Source organism: Antechinus flavipes, chromosome 3 (genome assembly GCF_016432865.1).
Source record: "Antechinus flavipes isolate AdamAnt ecotype Samford, QLD, Australia chromosome 3, AdamAnt_v2, whole genome shotgun sequence".
Taxonomy (NCBI): domain Eukaryota; kingdom Metazoa; phylum Chordata; class Mammalia; order Dasyuromorphia; family Dasyuridae; genus Antechinus; species Antechinus flavipes.
Window position 1 is genome coordinate 300,546,820 of NC_067400.1, and position 13,564 is coordinate 300,560,383.

Genomic DNA, 13,564 nt, shown 5'->3' on the forward strand with positions numbered 1-13,564 from the left:
ATTCATCCCAGAACTAGTGAGAAAGAAGGCTCTAGGTCCTGCTGTGCTACATAGCTGGGTCTGGAAGCTCCTTCACCTAACAATATATTGCTCTGCCCAAATCACTGCTGTGGTATTCCAGAGCTCCCTCATTGCTGAATTGGATCTCATTGCCAAATGGAACATGCAGCCTGTTCAGCCTTAGTTTACTAGATTATTTGAGAAAATCCATTGATGTTACATAACCATCAAATATCCAAATGCCAGACTTGTTACCATTAGTAGCTTACCCAAAATAAGCTCAAACACCAGCAATCTTTTAGCACTTTGAATAATCATTTCTGAGGCCCAAATATCAACTTCTGGACCTCTAACTATTGGGACCTCTTGTGAGATGGGCATTTGATACCAAACCTTAGTGGGAACAATACAAGCTTAACCTTGGTTTATTGCTCATCTCTTTATTGGGTTTCACAGAGTGTTCTTTATAAGTCGAAAGTATTTGGCAATTCTCATTTTTTTTGTGTGTGTGTGGGGGGGTCTTTTCTCTCTTATTTTCTCTTGAGGATACAAACCCAGTAGTGGCAATTCTGGATCAAAGGGTATGCGCAGTTTGATAGCTCCTTGGGCATAGTTCCAAATTGCTCTCCAGAATGGCTGGATCAGTTCACAACTCCACCAACAGTGCATTAATTTTCCAATGTTCCCTTATCACTTTCAACATTTATCATTATCTTTTCCTGCCTTCTTAGTCATTGAGATTTGACATGAATTTATAAAGTCTGTTTCAAGAATAATCAACATTTAGATAAGATAATATCTATAGGACAGAATCTCAGAAAAAGAGATGTTCCTGAATTTAAGAGCTTAAAACTGCATTAGAATTTTTAGAACACTTGATAAAAGGATCTCTAGTGGCCTGAATGATCTAATATTCAATGCCAGTTCCTTTGCCTCAAGATGGCAGGGAATGATGCAGTCAGATTTCCTGTTGTGTAAAGCATGTGCATGCAGGAGACATGCAGGGTTGGTTCCAGACCACTGCAACAAAGGAAATATAACAAAGTGAGTTGTACAAAGTTTTTGGTTTCCCTATGCATATAAAAGTTATGTTTACACTACACTATAATAGTCCATTGTATGTAATAGTTTTATGTCTAAAAATAAAATTCAAGGTATTTATCTTAACTTTAAAATAATTGCATTAAAAACTTTGTTGTTATTAATATATGCTCCTTTGTCTCATACCCTTCCAGTCTTGTACTTGCTAGAACTTGATTCTCCCCTCTCCTTTACCCTCTAGGAGACATTTCATTTGGGAACACCCTTTTGGTTTTATTTATATTTATTTATTTATATTTATATTCATTATATTCAACAACAATACTATATGATGACCAATTCTGATGGACCTGGCCATCTTCAGCAATGAGATGAACCAAATCAGTTCCAACGGAGCAGTAATGAACTGAACCAGCTACACCCAGCAAAAGAACTCTGGGAGATGACTAAGAACCATTACATAGAATTCCCAATCCTTATATTTTTGCCTGCCTGCATTTTTGATTTCCTTCACAGGCTAATTGTACAGCAAAATAACTGTTTGGACATGTATACTTATATTGTATTTAATTTATACTTTAATATATTTACCATGTATTGGTCAGCAACTGTCAATGCTGTAAAATTACCCATGCATATAACTTGTAAATAAAAAGCTATTAAAAATAAAAATATTAACTGTTTATATTTTGTTTAACTAATAAAGAGATATATTCTTGAAACAGACTTTATAAATTCATGTTGGTGTTGGTGGAGTTGTGAACTGATCCAGCCATTCTGGAGAGCAATTTGGAACTATGCCCAAGGAGCTATCAAACTGCGCATACCCTTTGATCCAGAATTGCCACTACTGAGTTTGTATCCTGAAGAGAAAATAAGAGAGAAAAGACCCCCCCCCCACACACACACACAAAGAGAATTGCCAAATACTTTCGACTTATAAAGAACACTCTGTGAAACCCAATAAAGAGATGAGCAACTAAGGGGTTTGGCATCTGGCTCACTGTCTCTCTTTTCCTGTCCTCATACTTGGGAAGATTCTGAAGATCACCAGATAGCAAGATAAGGTCTGAGACACTGAGTTCCTCTGGAGCATGTTGTTCAGCTGCCAATTGGATGTAGCTTTGCCTAAAAGCCTGTTTTGTGGCAAATTCATACAAGGGAGGTGTTCACATGGTGGTCAGAAAAAGCAATACAGACACTCCCAAGGTCCCTCCCTCTCAAGAACTGTGGAGTCAGTTGTGTTACTTGGGAGATGCTGGCAAAGGACCTCCCAGCATGGCGTGCCTGCTCCAAAGAAGCCACATTTCTGTAAGCAAAGCAGGGCTGCAGCAGTGCTAAGGAAACGTGAGCTGTGAGAACTGAGACATATTGATATATCAAGTACTCATCTCAGATATCCCTATGGATTGCTTGTGGCCAACATGTGAGGGAGCCTTCTGAGCTCCTACTGGTCTGATCAGATCCAGCTGGACACACACTCTACTCCAGGCTAGCTCCACTGGGAGGAGGCAACCTCAGATGGAACCACAGGAATCACCTCCCAGCTCCAGTGGGGAGTCTGGGTCTAAGGGAAGACTGAGGGAACTTCTGCTGATTTGGAATGCCAGGACCAGCTATGCTGCTGAGACCCAGCTTTAGACAAAAAGGAAGCAGCTTCCAAGGGAGTGCAGAAACGTGGGCAGGAATTCTGCAGGCTGCAGGCACTTAGAGGAAAATGGGATTCTTGTTTTTGGGTTCCAGGCCCAACTGAAGTGAAGCTAGAAATATTGCTTCTGTCAAGTAAAGGTGATTGAACTAATGAGTTCTTATTTTAAAATGAGCCCGTAAAGGAGAAAGTTACTATGGGAATAGGGAAGACTGGAGTTCATCTTCAGAGGAAGACATTGAAATAAAAAAAGATTCCCCTACCCCAAAGAATAACTTTAAGTGGTTATCTGCCCTGAGATAGTTTATAGAAGAATCTGAAAAGACTTTTAAAAAATCAAATGAGAGAGATTGAAGAAAAACTTACCCCAAAATCAAGAAAAACAAGATGATTATGAAAAGAAAGTCAACCAACTAGAAAAGGAGACCCAGACTCTTTAAGAAGAAAATCACTCTTTGTAAATTAGAATTGGGCAAGGGAAGTTATGAGAGACCAAGTGATAGCAAAACAAAAATATTAAAGAATGAAAAATTAGAATGTGAAACATCTTCTACGAAAAATAACATCTGCAGAGTAGATCAAGAAGAGAAAACCTAAGAATAATTGGACTACCTAAAAACTATGAACACAATAATACAAGAAATAGTTAAAGAAAATTGTCCTTGAGTGTAGAGGGCTGAAACTCTTGAGTTGTTGCATTGAGGTTGGTTCAAGCACTTAGGGCTAATTACTGTTTGGACAATACTCTATGGGCATATACTTGGAAAATGGTCCTTCCCACTATCCTGTGCTGGCTCAATGATTGGTATACACAGAAAATTGTAGGAGGGACTAGGGGGTGGAGTAAGACTAGTAGTCAGGGTCACACTTTGGTGGTAGATGAGGGAGAAGGTGGTCATGGAGATTCTGCTTCATCCTGTTCAATCCTGCTTCTAAAGACCAAGAATAAAGATTAAGGACTTTTGCTTGTCCTGACTCTGGCTGATTCTAAGGTATCCTGGGTGCTAATGCAGTCATCATACTGAAGACAAGAGGGGAAAGCAGAAATAGAAAAAATCCACTATCACCACCATAAAAAGGTCCTCCAAGGAAAACACACACACACACACACACACATACACAAAGTGTGTGTTTATGCTAAATTTTGAACTCAGATCAAAGAGAAAATTTTACAAGAAAAACAAAAAAATAAATTCAGATATGCTGTATTTACAATGAGAATTGTACAGAATTTATCAGCAGCTAAAGTGATAATAATAATAATAATAATAAAACACAGGTCCTGCAATACTATATCAACAATCAAAAGAACTAGGGTTCTGGATGAAAATAGTATATCTAGCAAAATTACATATAATATTTAATGGAAAAAAAAAGGATATTCAATGAATTCTCAGATTTTCAGGATTTTGTATCAAATAAACCTGAACTCAGTAGTAGAAAATATATGACCTAATTTCATCAAATTTCATCAAACATCAAAGACTAATTTCAAGGGACTCATTAAGGACAAAGTGAGGTATAGAGAAGTCTTTAGATTAATGGCAATGGGAATAAAGAGAGAAGGGAAGGGTGGGAGAAGAAAAGGAAGAGATCCATAGATGAAGCAGAGAGGCAAATGGTAAGGCAAATTAAGGAATAGAACTAAATTAGAAGAATTAGCAAGTATATGAAATAAGAGATATATACTAAGATAATAATAATGATCAGGAGTAGAATTTATTAGAAAAAAAAAGTAGGGGTAGTAATCATTGATCTCAGACAAAGATTCAGTCAAAAGAGAAATCTATATTGTATGTCCGGCATATAAATGTCTTTTGACTTCTTCTACAAATTATATCTAAGCAGGTAGCCATTTAAAATTACTCTTTGGGATAGGAGAATCTTTTTTTTTTATTTCAATATCTCCCTCTGAAGATGAATTCCAGTTTTCCCTATATGTATATATGCACATGTGTGTATATGCATGTATGTATGTGGATATATTTATGTATGTATATGTATGTATGTGTATGTATGTGTATGCTTAACTGCAGCCTGCTTTGGGGAGATGGGGAAGAGGAAAGGGAAAAAAAAAGAATAAAGTAAAAAGTGCACAGCAGAGAACAAAAGAAAATCTACAAGGGAACAAAGAAAAGATGGATAGTCATGAGTATAATGAATATAATGAGTATTATATATGCTTTCTTGAAATGGAAATTTATTGTTAGATATTTTGAATCTCCCTGATGTTCTGTTAGGCACTACATTTTTTTTCTTTTTCTGTTTTTATTCCTTTTTTCTATTTTGTTTTTTCTTATTTTTAATTGAAGTTTTAAATAAATAAATACATAAAAATAAGCTTGGAACAGATTCCCAGGAACTAAAAGAGATGTTGCAAATGGTATCCTACCATAGCTTTGATTGGCTGGATAATATACAAGGGATTACATTTTTTAGGAGCTCGGCTTTAGGATTGGTTTCTTTTGAGAGAAACTGTGGTTGCAACTTGGCTAATTTCCAGTTTGTTCCTTGGAAGATGTAGAAGCTAAACATTTGGAATAGGAAGGCATTTACTCAGAATACAGTCAAAATTGCAGTGTTCTCCTGTTACATCAAAGTTTATGGCAGCTGATCAATATTTTCCAAAGGGCAAAGTATAGATGTTGACAGCTTTTCATTTCTAAACATCATTTTGTTCAGGTTCATTTAGAACATGTCTCTAGGGCTGTATCATTTTAAAAACCATGAAATTTTACAATCACCATTAGGATTGCAACATTGCAATAACACCCTTTTATAGTGTGAATATTATCTTTCTGACAAGGTTGTGTGTTTGAAATGGAATGAAATGTTTCTTCACAGGAAATGTTTACATCCTGTTTACTTCACTTTGAACTACAGAATATAAAGCAAGAAAAAGATTAATATAAGATTGTGGGTTTTTTTCCTTTCCAAAACTAGATACTTTTGTTGTTGTTGTTTTAGCTTAAGGTAGACCTTTATTTTATTCAAATAGTATGTGAAGAAAGTCAATCCAGGCTTGCTGGAGACCTGCCATCTTTTTTGAGAACTTTTCTGCTAATAAAATATGAGCTACTATGGTTAGTTAAGATTATATTCCTGCAAAATTAGGTCAACTTAAAATGAATCCAAATAGAGAAGTTTGAGGTTAGCAGATGTTCTTAATTCCTGCTTGAAGAAACAGATTACTTTTGTGATACTCTCTTCCCATTCCTCTACTCTTGAAATCTACTCTTTTTAAAAATAGATTAAATAGTAAAAATATAAAAAATCATTTTCTTTTTACACCCACCATCTTTCCCATCATAATTTCCCTACTTCCTACCCAAAAAAGATTCAGAATATTTTAAGGGAAAAAAAAGGGAAAAATTTTAAATGATCAAAACATGAGAAAAATTGAAAATATTTGCAATTTACCATTACCATGGTCTACCCATCTCTACAAAGGAGTAGCATGGAAATATATCTTTCTTATGTGGAGCCCATATTTGTTCTTTATAATTTTTTCAGCATTCACTTTTGCTTGTTCATTCTTGGAAAGGAATTCAAATCCTATTATAACTACTTGAAACAATCCACAACTTTAGCAGAATTGTAGGATATAAAATAATTCCATATAAATCATCAGCATTTCTATATATTATCATAAAGCCCAGCAGCAAGAGATAGAAAGAGAAATTCCATTTAAAATAACTGCAGACATATAAATTATTTGGGAAACTGCCTGCCAATACAAACCCGGGAACATGAATACAACTACAGAAATAGATCTAAACAATTGGAAAAAATATCAATTTTCATGGATAGGCCAAATTAATATAATAAAAATGATAATTCTACACAAATTAATCTACTCATTTATTGCTATAACAATCAAACTACCAAAAATTTATTTTATAAAGCAAGGAAAATAATAACAAGGGAATTAATGGAAAAAATGCAAAGCAAAGTAGCCTAGCTACTTTAGGTACCATATCTAAAATCATATTATAAAAGTGGCCGTCATCAAAACCATTTGGTACTGGCTAGGAAATAGATTGGTGGATTAGTGGAATAGGTTAGATACACAAAACATTATAGTCAATAACTATAGTAATCTACTGTTTGATAAACCCAAAGGCTTCAGCTTTTGAGATAAGAACTCCCTATTTAACAGAAACTGCTGGAAAAACTGAAAAATAGTATGGCAGAAACTAGGCACAGACCAATATTTGACATCCCATATCAAGATAATGCTGAAATGGGTTCATGATTTAGACATAGTGATACTGAACGTAAATTAGGAGAGCAAAGAATAGTTTACCTATCAGATCTTTGCAGAAGTGAGGAATTTGTGGCCAAAGAATAACTAAAGAACATTATGAAATACAAGATGGATAATTTTGATTACATTAAATCAAAAAGTTTCTGCACAAAGCCTTATTTCTAAAATATATAGAGAACTGAGTCAAATTTATAAGAATATAAGTCATTCCCCAATTGGCTAATTGATCAAAAGATATAAACAGTTTTCAGATGAAGAAATTAAAATCTCCATAATCATCTGAAAAATGCTCTAAGTCATTAATGATTAGAAAAATGCAAATTAAAACAACTCTGAGATAATAGCTCATATGTATCAGATTGGCTAAGAAGATAGAAAAAGAAAATGATGGAGTGTGGGAGGGAAACCTGAGACACTAATGCTCTATTGATGGAGTTATGAATTGATTCAGTCATTCTGGAGACTGGAGACTAGAACTATATTCAAATGGCCATAAAACTGTATATAGCCTTTAATCCAGAAATACTATTTCTGATTCCCAAAGAGATTTTAAAATAAGGAAAATGACTTATATGTTTAAAAATATTTATAGCAGCTGTTTTTGTAGTGGCAAAGAATTGGAAATGAAGGGGATTTCTATCAATTGGGGGATGGCTAAACAAGCCAAGTAATGGAATATTATTAGCTTGAAGAACTGACAAACAAGATGAATTCAGAAAAATCTGGAAAATCTTACATGAAATGATACATAATGAAGTGAACAGAACCCAGAGAATGTTGTACACAGTAGCAAGAATATTGTTTGATGAAGAATTGTGTAGGATTTAGCTATTTTCAGCAATACAATGATCCAAGATAATCCCAAAATACTAATGATGAAACATATTTCCCATCTTCAGAGAAAGAACTGATATCGTTTGAATACAAAGGCATGCTATTTTCACTTTCTTTCCTTTTCTTTTATTTGTCTTGTGCAAAATTATTAATATGAAAATGTTTTACACAATTGTATATATTTAACTTATATCTAATTGCTTATAATCTCAGGGAGAAGAGAGAGGATGGAGGGATAGAACTTGGAACTCAAAACTTTAAATAAAAATGTTTAAGAAAAAGTCTCAGTACTTGCTCATATATACTGACCTTTTTATGTTCTTCTTTATTCCCTTACTTGCATTTAAAAGTTTCCACTCAACTACAAACTTTTCATCATGTATTTTTTAAGTCTTCTATTTCATTCAAGGTCTATCTCCATTATTTTCTCCTTTCTCTCCCTTAACACACAATTTATTTAGTAACTATACTAAACACACAATTATAACTTGTTCGTTAAGTTATTTTTGTCTTTAATCCTATACATTTTTACCTTTTTGAATATAGAATTTCATCCTCTTTACTTTTTTGAAATGGTGGCAGCCAAATATTGTGTCATACTGACTGTGATACTGATATATTTCAAATCTTTCTACACCCTTACAATATTTTTTTTTAACCTGAAAGCACTGGATTTTAGCTATAATGTTCCTGGGAATCTTCATTTTGGAGTTTAAGAGATGATCATTACATTCTATATTGGTTTCAATGATGTAGGCAGTTTTCTTTTGTGATTTCTTGAAATGCAATTATACAGTATTTTTCATTTGGTCATGTCTTTAAGATTATTCAGTAATTCTTGAATTATTTCTTCTTGATCTATTTTCCAGGTTACTTGTTTTTGATATGAGATACTTTACATTTTATATATATTTTTAAAAATCTTCTGACTTTGTTTTAACATTTGTTATTGTCACATGAAGTCATTAAATTTTATATAGTACACTCTAATTTTTAGCATGTCTGTTACTTGGTCTAGTTTTGGACCCCTGTGCTATGCTGGGAAGATGACCATTATTTCTCTTTCAATTTCTGAATTTCACTATTCAATCTTGCAATCTTCTTAAATCATTGTTGAGGGCAGCCAGGTGGCTCAATGGATAGAGCATCAGCCCTAAAGTCAGGAGGACCATTCACATCTAGTCTCAGACACTTAACACTTCCTAACTTGTGACCCTGGGCAAATCACTTAACCCCAGTTGCCTCAGCCAAAAAAAAAAAATCATTGTCAGAGTAATTTTGGGAGAAACTTGACTGTACCAGTATACCATATTCTACTCTACCATCTTGGCTTAACTTGCCTCTCTTTCATTTTTAAAAAAATAATAGCTTTTATTTTCAAACATATGCAAAGGTAGTTTTCAACATTCACCCTTGCAAAACCTTATGTTTCAAATTTTTTCTCTCTCCCTTCTCTCTACTCTCTTTCCTGGAGAGCAAGTAATCCAATATATGTTAAACATGGGCAATTCTTCTAGACATATTTCCACAATTATCTTGATGGATGTAGATGGCACTCTCCATCCACAAGTTTATTGGACCTGACCTGAATCACCTCATTGTTGAAAAGAGCCAAATTCATGAGAGTGGATCAGCACATAAGCTTGGTGTTGCTGTGTACAATGTTCTCTTGGTTTTTACCACTTCACTTAGTGTCAGTTCATGTAAGTCTCTTCAGACCTTTCTGAAATCATCCTGTTGGTCATTTTCTATAGAACAATAATATTCCATAACATTCATATACCACAATTTATTTAGATGTTCTCCAACTGATGAGCATCCATTCAGTTTCCAATTCCTTGACTCTACAAAAAGGCTACCACATTTTCGCACATGGGGATCCTTTTCCCTTTTTATGATCTCTTTGGGATATAGCCCAATAGAGACACTGCTGGATCAACTCATTTTCAAATGACAAATTTTTCCCCAAAGGTTTAAAGTTCCACATCTGACAAGGAATGACAATCTTCATTTTATCATAATCCTTATGTTCTTTGATCCTGCTAAATTCTTTTAAGAGAAGAAGGTGATATGATCATAAAAAAGATAAAAGCTTCCAAATAATTTATAAATAATAATGAAAAACATGTTAACCACTCAGTTTCAATTTCCATTACTTGTAGTGTGCCCCTCCTCTACCCCTTGTTTTCCTCCTGCCTACAGATGTAGATGGTTTCCTGGGATCAACAAGAGTAAAATATGTTCTATAGTTTTAAAGTTCGGGACTGATGAGGAGTGATGATATGTGATGTATCTTTAGTTTAGTTTTGTTTTGGTGAAGCAATTGGAGTTAAATGTCACATAGCTAGTAATCATTAAGTGTCTGGGGCCAGGTTTGAACTCATATCCTCTTAATTTTAGGGCCAGTGCTCTAACTACTGTACGATCTAGCTGCCCTTCTAATCTAACAAATGGAATCTAGCAAAGGAACACCTTTTTTAATGAATGGGATCCTGGATTATTATTAGATTACTATTAGATCATATATCAGTTTTGTGTCAGAAGGACTGATATTTTTATGATCTTTGCATTCACAGTAATAGGCCCTTTGTCACAAGGACTTTTAATTAGGGTTGGAAGATATTTTGGAGGGGAACTGGGAAAGGATAACAGTGCTTTATAAAACTCACTTCATGTATTGCACACATATATATGTAAATCAGCAGTGCTTCTTTGAAAATTGCCAGTGGAATTCTTTGAAAAAAGCAGTATGTGTTCAAGGAGTGGCCATTTATCGGGAAATAGATATGAATTAATATTCTAGTCAGTGCCAGTGAAGCAATTATCATCTCCTCAATGGACCAATCTATTGAATGAGAGACCTACTTAATGAAGTTCTTGAAACACTTTAAGCATATGTTTCAATACGTGGTCAACGTGGCTGCTCTGATAAGTAGTAAAGGAGGTAGAAATGTTGGGCAGGAATTATTGAGGAAGATAATGGAGGAGAGCATGAAAAGTGATGATTCAAGGTGAGCAATGTAGCCTAAGATACCAGCTAAACTGCAGATGAAAACTAGACTTTCTGTTATGTTATGGCCCATAATAACTAATTTCATTCTGACCTTGGCTCCATTTAATTCAATTCAATTTGACAAAGATAGTTATGACACGGTATCTTGTTCCTTTCTTGCCATCACTTGACTCACCTGTAAATGAATATGTTAGACTAAGACAACCTTTGAAATCTCAGCTTTGAATTTTTGTTTCTATGCCTATCTCAGAACTTATGGATGGACATCAAATTGAACAGATGAGAATTACAATGTACTATGAGAATCTGATAAAAGAGAAATCACTTCTAATAGAGAAGGTTCAACTGGGTCTTATAGATTTTTAAACTGAGTTTTATAGATGGAATTGCAATTGAACAGGTGGTGGCTCAGTAGATTGAGTTTCAGGCCTGAAGTCAGGAAAACTCATCTTTCTAAGTTCAAATCCATCCTCACACACTTACTAGCAGGGCAAGTCACTTTACTCTGTTTGCCTCAGTTCATTAACATTTAAAGTTCTGAATATTTAGAAGATGGTCAGAATCTATTGCCTGTGGCTTACATAGTATTGAATTGGCCCTGGGTGGGGGGGAGTTATAAGACCATGAGTCTATTTATGACTATTCAAAAAATTAAAAGAGGTAACATTAATATATCACTTCTTTAAGATTTATAAAGCACCAACAGCTAATGAACTGTGTGACAGGCAGTGGGGATATTGGATTGGTCCTTTGCTACTTGTCTTATGCTATAATGTATATATTGTGTTGAATACATAGAATGGCTCAAATTGCCCTTTAGTTCTTTATACCAACGGTGTCAAATCTACATAGATAGGGTGGGGCGACTAATTCTTACACAAAGATCCCTGTGGGTCACATATTGATTTAATTTTAAAATATAATATCCATTTTATTTATTTTGTTAAATATTTGCCAATTATATTTTAATCTGGTTTCTATGTCCTCAGGAAGCCAGCTTGAGAGTGTTTGACTTCTTTGAACTGTATTCTAGAATCCTACTAGTAATATTATTGGTGCTTTTATTATTATTAATTTATCTTAGCTTTCTGCCCCTATAATCTACAACTCTTTGAATAATGTTTGTCTACTCATTTTTATTATCTAACATTGTATGAACAAACTTTGTTCATCTGTTTAAATGACCCTTGGATTTGTTTTCTGGACAATGATCATTGTCATAAATGCTCCAAAAATAAATATGGTCATGTTAAAAAAAAATCATTATTTCTCTCTCAACCAGTTTCATACTTGGCTGGATACTTGTCCAGAGTCAGGAGACAGTTTGATGACATTAGTGAAGTTACTTCCTTTTCCTGGTCCTCAGTTCCATCATCTGTGAGATGAGGACATTGGATTAATTAGTTTTTAAGGTCCCATTTAGCTCAAATTTTTCTGAGTTTTTATGAGGGGCAGGGATGCCATATGCTCATATTGGCATAACAACAGACAGAGTGCTAAGATGGAAAGTTCTTGGCTGAGAAATGGAGAAGTGGAAATCCCTATATATATAAAACAATGCAAGGATTGACTAGCCCAAGAAGCCAGTGTGCAATTATGGCAGCCCTGTGGTACCAGCCAGCTGCTTCTGTTTACTTGCCAGTGGCAATGATTAAATGAAAACTTATATATTATTTTTGTTCAGTCATTTTCCAGTCATATCCAACTCTCTGTGACTTTCATTTTATTTGGAGAACATTCTAAGTCCTCTAATGCCTTTGGGTTGGTTCTTCCTTTACATCTCATTCATATAGCATAATTACTAATTTTATTTTTTTTCCTAATTTTGCTTTTTCAGTCAGATCATACTCAGTGCTCTCCCAATCTTTTTTCTGAGCTACTAATTATTGATGTCAATCCATTTCTGTGCGAAAAACATAAATAATTTATCCTTGTGGAGTCCCTTGAAATAAATCTTTGATCTTGATCAGTTTAGTTGACAAAGTCCTGAAAATCTTTAAGTTCATTGAATGTCCTTTTTTTTTTCATTTAATATTATGCTTAATTTGGCTGGATATGATATTTTTGGCCAGAGGCTTAGGTATTTTGATCGTTGATATATACGTTATTCTATAACCTATAGTCTTTTATTGTAGCTGCTGATAAATCCTAGACAATTCTAATTGTAGTTCTAGCATATATAAATTTTTTTTTTGTTTCTTGCAGAATGTTTCCTTTGATCTAGGGGTTTCAAAATTTAGCAATAATATTTCTATGTATTTTCCATATAGCATCTCTTTGAGATGGTGATTGATAGATTTTTTTTTCTATTTCTACTTTCCCCTCTTGTTTTTATAACTTCAGGGCAATTTTCTTTAATTATTTCTTATATTATTGCCAAGATTCTTCTTCTTCTTCTTTTTTTCTTTCACAAAGGCAAACTATTCTTATGTTTTATTTTCTTTATTTGTTCTTCAGATCTGTTCTTTTTCTTATGTTTCACATTCTCTTCTATTTTTTTCATTCCATCTATTTAGTTTTGTTACTTCTTGGTCTCATAGCTTGACTGGCATTTCCTTGCTCAATTCTAATTTTCAAAGAATAATTTTCTTCTTTAAGACTTTGGATCTTTTCTAACTAGTTGACTTTCTTTGCAAAATCTTCTTGTTTTTTCTTGGATGGTTCAGTAGCTTTTAAAAGCTTTCCCTTAATCTCTATCATTTGATTTTTAAAGTCTTTTTTGAATTCTTCTATGAATTCTGGGCAGATAGCCATTTAACAT